The sequence below is a fragment of the Mustela lutreola genome, chromosome 4, assembly GCF_030435805.1.
Source record: "Mustela lutreola isolate mMusLut2 chromosome 4, mMusLut2.pri, whole genome shotgun sequence".
Lineage (NCBI taxonomy): Eukaryota > Metazoa > Chordata > Mammalia > Carnivora > Mustelidae > Mustela > Mustela lutreola.
Genome location: NC_081293.1, coordinates 128536504 through 128548624, shown reverse-complemented (window position 1 = coordinate 128548624; position 12121 = coordinate 128536504). Strand labels below are relative to the sequence as shown.

Below are 12121 nucleotides of genomic sequence, written 5' to 3'. Positions count from 1 at the left end.
GTTTCTTGTTGATCTTCTTGGGGAGGGCTCTGTTGTAGTAACTCTCAAGTGTCTTTGCCCCAGGCAGAATTGTACCGCCCTTACCAGGGGCCAGCCTAAGTAATCCATGTGGGTTTACTTTTGGGAGCTTTTGTTCCCTGAATGCTTTCTGTAGTGTTCTGGAGGACGGGAATGAAGATGGCAGCCTCCCAATCTCCAGCCTGGAGGAGCAGAGAGCTAGGGTCCCACTCCTCAGTGAGCCCTCAGAGAAAAGCACTCAACCTCCCCCGTCTCCCTGGCCTCTGGTTGCACTTGGAGGAAAGTGCTCAATCGCTCACCCTTGGAGAAAAGCGCCCGGTCACTTCCATCTCCATGGCCTCCAGTCGCACTCTGAGCTCACCCAGCCTGCGACCCTTTCAAGGTAACCCCGAGCTGAGAGCTAACTCCTCGGCTCTGTCTCTGTAGCTGGCTTACCCGCTTTAATACCTGTTAGCTCTGCGACACTCAGACACCCCCGGTCCTTCTGTGACCCGGATCCTTGAGTCACGCTGACCCCGTGTGGGCTTCCCCCTGGTCTAGCCTCTGGAGCAATAACCCTCCGTAGAGTAGACTTTTAAAAGTCCTGATTTTGTGCTCTGTTGCTCTGTCGCTTGCCGGGAGCTGGCCCCTACCCCCGCAGTCTATCTTCCTGTCACTTTGGATTCACTTTGCAGGTCCTACCTTTCAGAAAGTGATCGATTTTCTGTTTTTAGAATTGTTGCTCTTCTCTTTGATTTCCTGTTGGAGTTGTAGGTGTTTGCAGTGGTTAGATAAGCTATCTAGCTGATCTCCTGCTACCTGATGTTGTCTCAGCCTGCTACTTCTCTGCCATCTTGACTCCTCCCCAGCAATGAAATATCTTAAAGAAAAACAATCCCATTCACAAATAGCTCAAAGACAATGAAGTATTTGGGAATAAACTTGACCAAGTTGGTGAAAGATCTGTATACTGAAAACTACAAGAAATTGAAGATGCCGAAAAGTGGAAGGGTTTCTCCTGTTTATGGATTTGAAGAATAAATATGGTTTCCATCTTAGATCTTGTTAAATTGTCCATACTCTCAAAAGTCATTTATAGATTCAATACAGTCCTTATAAAAATTCCAAAAGCATTTTTCAGAGAAAGAGCAAAAAGTAAATTCTAATATTTGTATAGAACCGCAAAACACTTTGAGCCAAATCAATCCTAACAAAGAAAAACAAGGCTTAGAGGTACCATGCTTCATCTCAAACTATATAAAGCTATAGTAATCAAATCTGTATGATCCTGGCATAAAATAGACGCATGGACCAATGGAACAGAATCAAGAGCCTTGAAATAAGTCCTTGCATATATGGCCAACTAATATTTGACTAAGGATACAAGAAAGCTAAATGGGAAATGGATAAATAAATGTGTTGGGAAAACTGGATAATTAAATTCAGAAAAATGAAATAGGGCCCTTACTTGACACCACTCAAAAAAATTGATTTGGAATAGTTTAGACTTAAATATTTCTGTCTGTTCAGACTGAATAATTTCTTTTGTTCTATATTTCAGTTTACTGATTGTTCTTCTTTTCCCTCCATCCTACTGTAGGATCCATTCATCAAGTCTTTTTTGTTTTGTATTTTTTTTAAATTTTTAAATCTTTTTTTAGTTTTGGTGATAGTGTTTTTCAGTTCAGTTTTTAGTTTTGTTTTGTGTTTATAGGAGGCTCCACGCTGGGTATAGAGCCCAGTGTGGGGCTTAGACTCATGACCCTGAGATCAAGACCTGAGCTAAAATCAAGAGTTGGTTGCTTGACCGACTGAGCTACTCAGGCACCCCAGTTTGAAAAATTATATTTGATTCCTGTTAAATGTTTTTTAAATATGTGTTTGTTCTCTTTATTCCAGGGAAGTTTCCTTCCATTATAGTTGTCAGTATTTTTTTTCCACTGAGTGGGTTTTCTTTTAAACAATCTTACATATCTATCTTGCATGTTTTTTGCCTGTCTTCTGTAGTTATTACTTTCTCCAGTTTCTAAAATTCATTCCTTTTTTCACATTCTTATTTTTTCCTCTTTATTTCTACAGAGGTTCATTCTGTGATATGTTTCTTCTTGTATACCTTCTGGTTTAATCTACATGTTTCTCTATACATCTACATCTGTGGCTTAACCATCCTTAAATGCCTCCACATTTATGATGATGTAAAATTCAGATTTATGTTTCATTTGACAGCTTCTATAGTTTACTTTTCTTTTGTAATAATAGGATCCAACTTTTTGTTCTCCAGCCATATTTTTTCTGATGTGATTTCATTTTCATAAGTGTATAAATTAGATTCCATCTTAGATTTTGCAATATTTTTAATTGGGTTTAACTACAATTTTTGTTGTTGTTGTTTATATTAGGAAAGACAGTCTCCTGTATTTTAGGAGGAAGTGCCTGTTTAACAGAAATGAAGGTCAAGACTGGTTCTCTAGCTTCAAAACAAGGTTTCTTCTTTGGTTTAACTGTAATAAATTTTAGAATATATTTATCTGCATGGCTATATCTTTTTGAGATAACATTTGCAGCTTTTTTCTTTGGTTAGAATACGAGTCTCTTTCATATACCCAATATTTTTTTACCTTGAATAAATGGTGATCTGCTCTGACCTGTTTCTGTTCATAGTAGGGTTTTCACAATTTTGACATTCCGGATGGTTCAGGCTGCCCCAACACCTTCAGAGGTGGTGGTCTTCTGATAACATATCTGCAGATGGGAACCAGTGAAGCTTCCCAGTGCTTGTGAACGTCCTGTGTGTGGCCATTTGAGTCCTCCTCCACTTTGAGTGTAGACATTCTCTTTGAGAAAGAATACCTATTGGCAGTTCCTGCCTTTCTTGATTTTTAGAGCCCCCCAGGATTACCGTTGTATTCCCTTTTGCTTATTCCAGCATAGCTGCTGTTTTCCCTAGGATCTTGCTGCTGTTGTAAGGGCCTATTTAGCCAGAGCGATTCTATCTTGGATTAAACAGTCATTTTGCTGTGTATGCAGTAAAACTTAAACTGACCTTGCCCCCGCCCAGGGGACTTACTTAAAAACAAGACCTGGAAACCAGTCCCAGGTAAGAAAGCCCAAATACAAGGGTGGGTCAGGCCAGGTGGAGACATCCAATCAGTGGGGAGGTGCATACTGTCTCCCTAGTTACCAAGGAGTATGGGCCCCGCCTTTTGGGCGCCAATCTGACCCAGGTGATAGGCTAGTTCAAATATCTACTAGGGTAAATTGTAATTCAATTGGTCACTTATGTATGACCTAGCATGAATGTGTAGCTTTCTCTGTGTGTTATAATTTCATTGGCCACCTATGTGTGGCCAGTCCCAACCACATGGCCTTTGCCCTTAAAAGCTAGTCTGTAAAGCAGAGAGGGGTCGCCTTCTCTGTAAGAGGCACGGTTCTGGCCGGTGGGTTTGATTCTTGATGCTTGGCGTGGAATAAAGCTTTGCTTGATCTTCACTTTGTATCAGTCTCACTCCTCTAATCACGGACTCATTATTGGGGGACCTTTCACTGTCAGTGTTTTAAATATACTTGCTCTTGGGCGCCTGGGTGGCTCAGTGGGTTAAGCCCCTGCCTTGGGCTCAGGTCATGATCTCAGAGTCCTGGGATCGAGTCCCACATCGGGCTCTCTGCTCAGCAGGGAGCCTGCTTCCTCCTCTCTGCCTGCCTCTCTGCCTGCTTGTGATCTCTCTCTGTCAAATAAATAAATAAAATCTTTAAATAAATAAATAAATAAATAAATATACTTGTTCTTTTACTGAGATTTATGGGATAAATTATCATCCTGTTTTGCAGTCTTTTCTGCTTCTTGATACCTAACAAATATGTACAATTGATTTCTATTTTTAGGTCATGGATTGTGGTGTGGCACAGGGTAGGTGTTCTGTTTCTATTTCAGTATTATAACTCCAGGTGAGATGAGTGCAGTGGTTGAGAGTTGGACCGTCCAGGGGTGGGGCAGGGGGCGGGGCTTCCCGAGCCTCTTTCTCTCCCCTAGATGGCTCATAAGTAGGTTTCCTCAAACTAGAGTGGCCTCCAGGTATTTGAAGTTCTTGCATAGCAGCTGAAGTCTCCAGGAGATCAAGATCAAAGCATCCAGATCTCTTAAAAGCTAGGCCTGGAAATGGCATAGTGTCTTTTTTGCCTACTGTTACTCAAAGCAGTCCCAGGCCACAGTAAGCTCAAGGGCAAGCAAGGCAAATAGATCTTTCTCTTGATGGCAGGAATGCTTAAGAGCTGTGTCTTCCTTTAATTCACCATAATAACCTAGTTAGCCTTTTGAAAACAACAGCTTTATTGAGATCTAATTCACATATCCTGTAATTAATACATTTAAAATGCACAGCGTAGGGGCGCCTGGGTTGCTCAGTGGGTTAAAATGCAGTGTAATGATTTTTGATATGTGAATGGAGTTGTACAACTTTTGCACAATTTTAGAACCTTTTCATCACCCCAGAAAGAAACCCTGAACCAATTAAAAGTAACTCACATTTCTTTTGGTTTTTGAAAAGGGATTGGGAGATTTAAAAAAATACGACCGACACATGCCTGCCACCATTTTGTTCAAACTTGATATGGTTTTATTTAAAGGGAATATTTCTGGTTTGAGATATGTATTATTGAGACCAAGGCACAGATGCAATTTTAAAAATACATCAGTAATAGGAGATTTTATCTTTTCCTATTTTCTACCAGATGTTATAGGGAACAAATGAACTGATGAAAATAAAAACAGTTTTAAAAAGTTAAATACACTTAGAATGTATTATTTATTATTCCTTAAATATTAAACAGAGGAAAATGAAGTATTTTGAGAACATATTGCCATAGATTTTGTATATTTCTCAGTAGTTATAGTATCAATCTTCCTGTATTAAATTATGAATATACATATTCCTCACAGTTAAAGCAGTGAATGCTAAAAATTTTTCCCATGTAGTGACTTTTCACCTATATAATTCTTTTTTTGAGAACCAGTTTTAAAACTGGACTTAAAAATGGAGAAAATAGATAAGAACAGATGAGAAGTGTGGGTCTGTATAGCCGTGCCTGGGTAAGAAGAACCTGATCATCCAGGGCTGCTGCTCCTACCCTGCCCTTCTCTTGATCCCAGCCTGGACCTCTGCGGCAAGACTGGGTCCCAGGTATGGATGATGGTAGGAATGACAACTTTACGAAATGGCAGGGGGCGGGAGTGGCCGGGGTGGGCGGTTCCTAAAAGGAACAAACTGGGATCTTCTCTCGCTTATGATTGGGGTGATCATACAATAGATACTACCAAATTAGGATGCTTTTTGTCTTGGAAAAATGTTAAATAGGACAGGCTGTTGGGATAACAGGTGTGTATCGGGTTAATCCTGAGCCATCAAGGTGTATGGTCTCTGCCTAAAGATACATCTTATTTTGTCTGTCTGTTCGTTTATTTATTTATATTTTCAGCATAATAGTATTCCTTGTTTTTGCACCACACCCAGTGCTCCATGCAATCTGTGCTGTCTCTAATACCCACCACCTGGTTCCCCCAACCTACCCCCCACGCCGCTTCAGACCCCTCAGATTGTTTTTCAGAGTCCATAGTTTGTCTTAAATTTTCTCTCAGTCACTTTGCGATCGAAGAATTGGGGGCTTTTCTCTCTGGGTGTTGTCTTTCAACAGACTAGTCTAGTTGAGCAATGGCTGCTGGGGAGGAAGATGGATTTATAGTGAGGTTTGCCTCCACCAATATGTGATGTAGATATAACATGCTAATTTGAAGAGAAAGGATCAGTGATATGCACCTTCCAAATGTGACTCATTGAAGGACTCTTTATTCTTTTTTTTTTAACTTAAGTTATTCAGTTTTCCATAACATTATGCATAAAAAAAATCCCTAATAAAACATGAGAGAGTGTCTATTATGAGCAGGCAGCTTAAATTCTCTCCCCAAACTTGATTCTCCATTTCTCTATTGCTGGAGATTTTCTTGGGCTCCGTACTTGTCTAACCTTAGTTTCTTTTCTTAAACAGTAAGGATAATACTAGTCCCTACCCCACAGGGTTGTTTGATGGTATACCAAGGTGAGATACATGAAATGCCTTCTGTATATTTAGTCTTATATGAAGTCCTATATAAATCATATAGCAGGTGTTATTATTCACTGGTAAAGCATTTGGGCTCTGAAGTGAAGATTCTTGGTTCTAAATTGCTGTTTCATTACTAGTGTGTGTAGCTTATATACTAACCTCACTAAACCTTGTTCTGTCTGTAAGAGGATAAAACCAATACCTACTTTGCAGTATTGTTTTAAGAATTGAAGGATATAATATAAATATTGCAGTGTGGCACCTAGAAAGTGCTAAGCAATTATAGATGTTATTATTAATAGGATCATTGTTCATATTAATGCTGACAATAGAAAACTGGATAAGAACATTTACTTCAAGGTTTAATTGAGATTGTTCCTTATTCCTTTTATTCCTATGGAAGTCTGATGAAGACTTCCCAGGCTCTGTGTCTGTTCTTTTCCTGTGTAAATGTGGTTTTGTTTGCTACATTAGCATCTTAAATTCTGAAGTCCTTAGAGACCAGTTGGTGAGGAAAGGATTTTCTATTCATTCTTCCATCATCCTGCACATGAAGCCTATTCTGTCAGGGGACATGGGCTTGTTGGATGGACTGGCTGTGATACTCTTTGCTTACTAGCCTGCATGCTCTGCTGGTAAGATGCTAACCCCAGCTAGTTACTCCATCAATTACCAGATCTTTTATCAGTTAACTTCCACAACCCTCCCTAGGGCAGGTGAGAATTTCTGGATTTCTTCCATGACCTTGTAGCCAAACTGGAGATCTCCATTCAGGCCCTTTCTCTGCCCCACCCTGCCATGTCTCTGACTTGAGACTGAGACAAGCTTCCCTGGGTTGGCTGTTCTCCATCCTAATTGCCAAAGCAAATGTGGAGAAAAACCCCCCAAGTTACTGAGAATGGAAGAAAAGTAGGACTTTCCTTAGCTACTCTTTTTTTTTTTTTTTTTTTAAAGATTTTATTTATTTATTTGAAAGACAGAGCCCAAGTAGGCAGAGAGGCAGGTGGGGGTTGGGGGGGGGCAGGCTCCCCGCTGAGCTGAGAACCTGATGCAGGACTCGATCCCAGGACCCTGGGATCAGGACCTGAGCCTAAGGCAGAGGTTTAACCCACTAAACCACCCAGGTCCCCCCTCCTTAGCTACTTCTTGATGAATACAGACTATTTTTCTTCCCTCCTAGCTAAAGGAACTCTAAGTTTTGAATCTCCTGTTACACATTTTACCACTTACTAATTCTGCTTTTTAAAAAGTCATCTACCTATATTTTGTTTCTCTTTTCCTGAAAAATTAAGCTCCTGTATATCAATTTCTTCCTCCAGCAACACAGCTGTCCTAAATATTGGTGATGCCAACATCATCAAAAACCTCCAGTGTCTTGCCCTCAGATCCTTCAGTGATACTGGCCTGACTTCTGCTACTCACTCCTGTTTATAGCCTAGATTTTTTTGTCATTATTGTTAATGATATCTCTTCAGTCACTTCAATTTTTTGCTTCTCCTTCTCTGATCATCACTTTTTATCTCTCCAGCTGACGTCCTTTAATGGTTTAGCTCCTACAATCCTTTTACTCTCAAGGACTTGAAACTATCTCATCTCCCACTTTTTACATGTCCTTAAAACATGTCCTCACACCCTTTCTTCTGTTACAGTTCCATATTTAATCTTATAATCATTCCTTTGCACAATACCACTACTCCCTTGTATCTTTCTTGTTCCATTATGCTGCCTGGCTATAGTTAAATAAGGCTCTTTGTAGCACCCATGCCCTTGCATGGAAAGTTGAAGATGGTTGGAGAGAATCTTGCCCTCCTTCTGATGGGTCTCATTTTAAATTTATGACACCCTCAAGTGGGCCCTAATGATGCCCAACAACCTTTTATATTTCTCTTGTGTATTCATTCCCTCAGTCCTTAGATAACTTCTCAGCCCTTTTCTTTCCTCAAGAATCCTTTATATTTTTTTAAGATTTTATTTATTTATTTGACAGACAGAGATCTCAAGTGGGCAGAGGGGCAGGCAGGGACAGGGAGGAGGAAGCAGGCTCCCCGCTGAGCAGAGAGCCCAATGCGGGGCTTGATCCCAGGACCCTGGGACCACAACTCGAGCCGAAGGCAAAGGCTTGAACCCACTGAACCACCCAGGCACCCCTTTCCTTGAGAATCTTTATCACTTCTTCTCTTACTCTTATTCTCTCCTAATGATAATAAAACAAAAGGATCACGAGACAGTTTGCCTTGGTTTACACCTTCTCATGTTTCTACTCGTGTATATCAGAGCTCATGTGTTCTTCCTTAACTCCTTTATATGAATAAACTGTCAAAATTCCTAACAAAGGAAATGCCTCTCTTCATGCACAAGGTCTCATGCCCTTATCCTTTTAAGAACTTTATGGTGATTTTCCTTTTTCATTCTTGCATCATCCATTCTCTTTCTGTTGGACTTTTGCATGAGCGTATAGTGATTCCTCTTAACAAAACAAGCTGCCTCTACTATTTTCCCCAGCTACTCCCCTCATTTCTCTAGTTTATAGCAAAGCTCCTAAAGATTTGTCTCCGTGCATTTACTTCAATTCTTTCTTCTCTTCTCGACTGAACCTACTCAAGTTAGATTTCACACCTCAGAACTCTTAAGAATCCTTGTGGTGTTCACCAGTGTTCTCCAAGTTGGCTAAATCCAATGCATTTATTTGGAGATCTTGATGTCTTAAAGATGATTCAGAACTAACATGTCGCATCCTGAACTCTTCATTTTGTCATTCCCACCTCAGAATCAGCATCCTCCTTTACTTTTTCAAAATAACTTTTCTGTGTGGTACTGGAGTGGTGGTTACATGATCTATACTATTTGTTAAAATCTATACAAAATGATTGTTTTTTTAATTTCATAGGATAAAATACAAAGTAGTGAAAATTGAATGATGGCACTTTTTTATTCAAACTTCCCAAAGTTTGAGCCAAAGCCCTTATAATGTCCTATAGGTCCCTTCTGCTTTAGTCATACTGCACCCTCTGTACCTCAAACAGAAAATACACTCTTGTTTCAGGATCATTATACCACATTCAAAGAATGTAGACTCTAATATTTCAATTTCAAAAAAATTTATATTTTCATACTTAGTCTAATATGTGGCCAGTTTTTTTAAATGGCCAAGGGGCATTTTAAAAGGAAAATGATCTCTAGCATAAATTTCCAAAACCAAATTTATTATTAGTCATTTTCTCTATAGCGTCATTTTACTTTTGACTACTTAATCTGTCAAATAATGAGAAAGGATATTAAAATATGCCACCACAGTGGAAGCTTATTATCTAAAATGATCAGGACTGGAGTGAACCAATTAATCCAAAAGATCTGTTAAGACTGGGGATAGAGTTTGATTGGTAGCAGAAGCAGAGAGAAGACCCCAGAGAGCCCTGAGCAGCCCTATCAACCCCCACTGGCCTTGTTATTATCACACCTGGGGAGACAGCCACAGCTGCCACGGACTCACATCCTGGCCTGCCATTGGGGATAAGAAGGTCATCACAAGGAAGATTTTGGGACCAGTAAAATGGTTGAGTGTGAGAAATGGGTATGGCTTCATCAACAGGAATGACAGCAAGGAAGATGTGTTTGTATACCAGACTGCCATAAAGAACAATAATCTTGGGAGGCGCTGTCCCAGTGGAGGAGGTGGAGAGATGGTGTAGTTGGATGTTGTCGAAGGAGAAAAGGGTGTGGAGGTGGCAAATGTGATAGGCTGTTGTTGAGTTCCAGTGCAAGGCAGTAAATATGCAGCAGACTGGAACCATCATAGACATTCTCCACAATGCCGGGGTCCTCCACACAATTACCAGCAGAATTACAGAACAGTGAGAGTGGGGAAAAGGAGGGTTGGGAAAGTGTTCCTGAAGGCCAGGTCCCAACAGCACCAGCCCTACCACCGGTGACAGTTCCCACCTTACTGCATGTGCAGACCCTCTGGGTATCAACCACAGTCTTCCAATCCTCCTTTGTGGGGAGAAGTGATGGAAGGTGCTGACAACCAGGATGCAGGAGAACAAGACTGACCAGTGAGATAGAGTACATGTCAGGCTTGTAGAGACCACAATTCCGCAGAGGTCCTCCTCTCCAAGGATAGCCTAGAGAGAATGGCAAGGAGGAAGATAAGGAAAATCAAGGAAATGGGACCTAAGGTCAGCAGCCACCTTGATGTTGGTGCTGCCACAGCATCATTTGCCAACACAGACGCCCAGAAAACCCTGTACCGCAAGATGCCAAAGAGACAAAAGCAGCTGATCCACCAGCTGAGAATTCCTCTACTTCTGAGGCTGAGCAGGGCCTGGCTGAGTGAATGCTGGCTTACCATATCTACCATCATTTGGGTTAGTCATCCAGCATGAAGGAATGAAGATGAAGTTCCAGCAATAAGATATGAACAAAAGATTGGTACTGAAGACCTTAAGTGCTTGCTTTTTTTTTTTTTTTCCCCCTATGTAGCATGGTTGTTTTGTTTTGTTTTTTGTTTTGTTTTGTTTTGTTTTTACCTAAATATGTCTCTTTTTGGTAATGACAAATGTGTTTTTTAAAAAAAACCTGGTTTTTCTCCACATACCTTTAAAAGTTTTAAATTTTATCATATCTGGTCAAGTTGAGATTTTTAAGAACCTGATTTTAAATTCATAATAAAAGTTTACAATTTTATTTTTTTCAAAAAAGTCAGCAAATGACAATCACCTATTAATAAAGGTCTTAAGTAATAATAGAAAAGACTAGGACTGGGGCACCTGGATGGCTCAGTCTGTTAAGCATCTGCCTTTGGCTCAGGTCATGATATCCGGGTCCTGGGATAGAGTCCCACATCTGGCTCTCTGCTCAGAGGGGAGTCTGCTTTTCCCTCTTCCTCTTCCTGCTGCTACCCTTGCTTATACTCTCTCTGTGTCAAATAAATGAATAAAATTCACTTTAGAAAGAAAAAGACTGGGGATAAAGGAGAAATAATGTATACATATTGAAAACATTTTTTCTTTCTTGGTTGAAAACATCACCTATATTTACTCATTAATCTTTTGGTGCAAAGCCAAAGCCTTAGAGCATGGACCCTAAATTGGAGTTCTGTTACTTGTGTGACTTAACCACAGCTATTATGTAAGTTCTGTCCTTTTTTATTTTTATTTTTTAAGATTTTATTTATTTATTTGACAGAGAGAGATCACAAGCAGAGGGAGAGGCAGGCAGAGAGGGAGATAGAGGGAAGCAGGCTCCCTGCTGAGCAGAGAGCCCAATGTGGGACTCGATCCCAGGACCCCGAGATCATGACCTGAGCCGAAGGCCGCGGCTTAACCCACTGAGCCACCCAGGCACCCAAGTTCTGTCCTTTTAATCGGATTTTTAAAGTGGAGAGTTCAGAGACATTTTTGAAAGTGATCTGAGTATAGAATATGTCTAGGTTTTTACCATTAGTATTTGATCTCCTAATAATTTACATTTGTGTCCAGAGTGTGTAGAGAGTCACACTGAGGCTTTATAAACTCATTGAGTTTTAATTAAGTATAAACTTTTTACATATTTTTAATATGCAGTATTTAATATACTACAGCAGGTTCAGTATCTGGTACTACAGATGTATGCATGTCTGGAAACAAATATGATTGACCATTGGTAAGCATGCAGTTCGGTTTGTGGGACTAGAAGTATAGGAGCGTGCAGTGCGAGCAACCCATCAGTGGTTAGTGTTCGGAATGCTGTGGATATGTCAGCATGTTTTATAGAGGGATAGAAATTGTCTGTTAATCTAGAGAGTTAAGAGAGCTCTTACTGCATTACTGTGTTTCTGTTAATGTCAGCTTTTATTTTCAACACATTTTTTTGCTTTGTTTTATCCCTTATTTGATGCATAAAAGTTGATGACAGTTACAGCCTTTGAGCTTTGCTATTTGATACATAAAAGTAACATTCTTTGTTCCTTTGAAGATTTCACCTCAAATTTGAATTTGTCTCTTACTGTTACTGTAACCTTTATTTAATGCTCCTTCTCTCTTTGCTTTGT

The 12121-nt window shown here is 40.1% G+C and overlaps 1 pseudogene; it reads left to right on the top strand.

Annotated features, from left to right (window-relative positions):
- The first annotated feature begins 6733 nt into the window (after nt 1-6733).
- On the top strand, nt 6734-10426 carry LOC131830180 (Y-box-binding protein 1-like; annotated as a pseudogene).
- Nucleotides 10427-12121: the final 1695 nt, after the last annotated feature.